Raw genomic sequence first — 4,319 nt, forward strand, 5'->3', positions numbered from 1 at the left:
GCGCCGCCCCCAAGTCCGCCCCTTAAAAGCGGTTGTTGCTCCCTGAGGGAGGAAACGGCTTTTTACGTCTCTTACACTAGAGCGTTCATTTCTCTCGTTCCACGTTTCGGGTGAGTTGAGTCTGAAGGGGAAACGGCAAGGAACTTATTTTCCTCTCAGTGTTAGAAAGTGAAATATGAAATGGCACTTAAACAGGCGCCAGAACGGAATGTCTGGGCGCGCTTTTTTAATAGCAAGAATACAAAGCTGAAATAGATTTGAAATATTTGTGTATTTTGTTGGTGTTGCTGTATTTGAAATGAAAACTTAATAAAAAGCATTAAAAAAAAGACTACAAAGCTGAAAATGAACGAACTGCAGCTAAAATATTATGTTCATTTTCCACAGTGTCTAGTCCTTCCCCTGCCCACCCGGCTACTCACAGAGTAGCTGGAAGTAGGGAGACAGAAAAGGTCCCCCTTTCCTTCCACTCTGCAGACAAGCCCTGGATTATCCCTACACCACCTTTCCTTCATAAAAAAATATCATTTTTGGCACCACAGTTAACACATAATAAAGACCTATACATCTGGTGGGAGCGTCCAGTTTGCATACCGAAGACTTAAGGGTCCTTCAGTGATCCCAATTTATTTAGATTTTAAGCATCCCTGTGAGAGTCTGAGGTAGAGAACACTTTAACATGCACTACTTAAACCATCATAACTCACTGACTAGTATATTTCAGATTAAAAGCAAACTATACATTAAAAGTACACCAAACAAGGCAACTAAAACCTAAACAAAACATTTTGGGTTGAAAAGCAAAAAGAAAGTTTTTCAGGTCCCCAATCCATGCATATTTTACTTGGGAGGAAGCCTCATTGAACTTTGATGGAATTTATTTCTGAGTGACAGTGGCCATTTTAATCTGAAATCTTAGGTGCAGTACGGGGCCCAGAGCTCAGAAACGGCTCGTGAAACGCGACCAGAACAATTGGAGTTTCGAACGCTGTGTGTGATTGAGTTGAATTAGAGGCACATTAAGGTGTGTGCTTTGAGAAGGTATGAGTTAATATTTGATTATCCCTTTTTTGTCCTTTCAGGCTGTGACGCTTGGTGGTTTAAATATTTGACAGTTTTCTTTAGTTCTTTTCAACGCCTGCACATAGTGCGTGTGTGACATCACACACACTATGTGCAGGTATGTGCGTGTAACATCACACATCTGCGTGGCAGCGGTGGGCACCCACAATCCTGGGGGTGAGATGGCACCCCTGAAATACAGTATATAAATGCAATAAAATAGATGGATAATTGCTGGAAGATTTCGCTGCACATTATTCAGCCATTTACCCATCTTGGTCCATTAAATAAAGCATGGCTTTAGAAGCTGATCTTAGGCTGCAATTCTAAATGAATTTACAAAGAAGTACCGTAAGCCTTACTCAACACAGAGGAACTTCTGATAAAGCATACATAGGATCACACCACACAGTATTTCTGTGTGCTTTGTGAGTCCACTAGATGTCAGTATAATAAAACCTAACTACTTAACACTTTTGTTGGGGTGGGGCAAGTTGCATTTACACAATGTTCCAGCGATATGTGTCAGTTTCACCTGAAATAAAGAGATTATCTGGATTGCAGTATCACAGTGGTCAAAACTTTCCCCCAAAGATAGTAGTGAACATCCAGGTTTTCTAGTTTGGTGATCTAAGTATGAGACATGATGTCAACAGATCCATTAAGTAAATTTGGTGCCCCCCACCTTGCCTTCTGCTCAATTTACTATGTCAGTGTGCCATGGCACCCTGGGGTGCCTTGAATGATAGTCAGGGGTGCTGCGGGCAACTCTAGCCTCTGTCCCTCTTTCCTCCCCTCCCTCCTCTGATGCCCTCTTGCATGTCTGCGTACCAAAGACTTGCACAGCTGTTTGTTGCAGCAGCCCTGGCTACAAGTTCTCCAGGCGAATGGTGCCTCTGGGGCTGACCAGGGGGTGCTTCCCAGGCCCCTTTGGGGCATTGTGAGGAGGTACCTCTCTTTGGAGCAGGGGGGCAGCTCAGAGACCATTGGCTGCCCAGAGGATTCCCAAGGAGAGGGGAGAGAAGTTATACTTGGAAAGTCCTGCAGTGCCCTCTTGTGTTGGCGCCCAGGGCGGCGGAGCGAATTCCATTGCAAAAATCTGTCTCTGATGGAATGAAAGGCACTCACCTAAATGAGGAAAGTTGAACAAATAAAAGTTGACAAGGGGTATAGAACACCTCACATCTGCACGTTTACTTTGCTCTAGAAATGAGGGCTTCCCTTGGGACACGCCAAGGGTTAAAGCATGTCTGCCACTGTATAGCAATCCAGTTTAGCAATATGTGAATGGAAACATGGCAGTTGTGGTATGTAGAGCCGTAAGAGTGATGATGTGCACTTGTGCATGCATGCACAAACACACAAAAAACAACCCACCTTTTTTACTTTATAATTCTAAAGGCTTTATGGCAGGAGTTGTTAACCTGTGGCCCTCCAGATGTCATTGGACTCCAACTCCCATTGACACTGCTATCTAGGCCTGATGGGAGCTGAAGTCCAACAACAGTTCTAGTTCCAGGTAGGTAGCCGTGTTGGTCTGCCGTAGTCTAAACAAAATAAAAAAATTCCTTCCAATAGCACCTTAGAGACCAACTAAGTTTGTTATTGGTATGAGCTTTCGTGTGCATGCACACTTCTTCACATACACTGAAACAGAAGTCTAACAACAGGTTAGCCAACCCTGCATAATAATAATAATAATAATAATAATAATAATAATAATAATAATAATAATAATAATTTATTATTTATACCCCACCCATCTGGCTGGGTTTCCCCAGCCACTCTGGCCGGCTCCCAACCAAATATTAAAAACACAATACACAATGACTTTTTACTGTTTGTAATCTGCTTCTGTGGGCTGTGAATTTTTGCTGGTATTGATATGATTTGATTTATTCTCTGTTTCTTGATTTTGTTGGATTTTTGTAGTTGAGTTTTATTTTAACATTTTATTGTAAGATGCCCAGAGACCTCTGATCATAGGGTATCATAGAAATATCATTAATGACAATCTTGTTTTTCATTGATAAGCCTCCATGTTATGTACATAGGCAGTCTTTCATTTAAACACTGACCAGATGCAGAAGAGTTTCACTTCAGCAGGGTTGATGCAACCTGTGTCTTCAGACCATCGTCGGGTTATGATTATTTAGATGTCACAGTGTCTAAATATAATTTTCTAGGATTCCACTACATTCCAGTTAAGGATATTTGGTTCAGTTCAGTGCCTTTATATGAAAATGAACATGGTCAGACTGGGGAGAGAATAACAACTGTTGAACACAAACAAAATTATATCTGAGTAAATATGAATAGGATTGTACTATAGAATAGGTATCATTTTTTCCAGATCTGAGCATTGCATCAATTGTAGGTGTGTGAGCTTAGATAAGGTGATACTGAAACTTTAGAGGAGAACGCTACAATTCTAAGGTCCTTAATTGGCAGTTTTGGTAACCAGGTGGTTGATTTCTTTTTTGAAACTTAACAGGGAGAGAGGGCAGCCCACCAATAAGATCCGGCCCTGGTGGAGTTCTTCATATCAGCCATGTAGCACCTCTTCAAATCAACCTACCCAGTTGAAGTTAAGATATTATTTCTCATGTCTTTCTGCTACAGGACTTGTGTATGTGAGATGGCTGCTTAGGACATGACATGGGAGAGGGAGAGTCCATAGCACAGTATCCTGATGATGGGGACAGTGGACCACTTTTCTTTTCTTTCCTTTAATCAGAAAACATAAATAAAATTGTTCCAGTCTTCTCCATGGAATCTTCTTCTTTAATAATTTTTCACCATTCTCCCCATACCAGTTTGTGCACTGCTGTCAAAAAGTAAGAAGGCAATACAACTTTTATAGTGCATTTTTATAGATGAATCAGGGATTCTAATCTATTTTAAGCTGTAATCACTAACCTGGGAGTAAGACTTATTGAACACAGATGTGTTTATTTTCATCTATGAAATGTTACAGGATATGGACATACAATAATAATATAATTTAGCTTTCATTGTTTACAATAGATAATATTAGTCTATGATTCAAGCTGTGTATGTATACATTACCATTTAGATTTTTTGGAAACCATGAAATAGGCCATAATCAGATACAGAAGGAATTCCATTTAAAATCATGTAACTAATTATATAATTACACAATGGAGAAAGAGGAATATACTCTCTTTCTCCATTGTATAATTTAGGATATCTGACTCCTAAAAGTTAATATATAATTATTACATTCCAGTCTCAGA

At 40.2% G+C, this 4,319-nt stretch overlaps 1 long non-coding RNA gene across 4 annotated transcripts in view; it reads left to right on the top strand.

Annotated features, from left to right (window-relative positions):
• Nucleotides 1–27: 27 nt before the first annotated feature.
• The window catches only part of LOC128415547 (uncharacterized), a 30,731-nt gene continuing 26,439 nt past the window's right edge, over nucleotides 28–4,319 (top strand). For 2 of the 4 annotated variants that reach the window (XR_008330983.1, XR_008330984.1), the window contains exons 1-2: nucleotides 28–110; nucleotides 920–1,041. This is a non-coding gene — a long non-coding RNA (uncharacterized LOC128415547). Of the gene's footprint in view, nucleotides 111–919; nucleotides 1,042–3,556; nucleotides 3,622–3,684; nucleotides 3,828–4,319 lie in introns of those variants that run through there. The other 2 variants (XR_008330985.1, XR_008330986.1) reach the window with 2 other exon arrangements.

This window comes from Podarcis raffonei, chromosome 6 (assembly GCF_027172205.1).
Source record: "Podarcis raffonei isolate rPodRaf1 chromosome 6, rPodRaf1.pri, whole genome shotgun sequence".
NCBI classification, from domain to species: domain Eukaryota; kingdom Metazoa; phylum Chordata; class Lepidosauria; order Squamata; family Lacertidae; genus Podarcis; species Podarcis raffonei.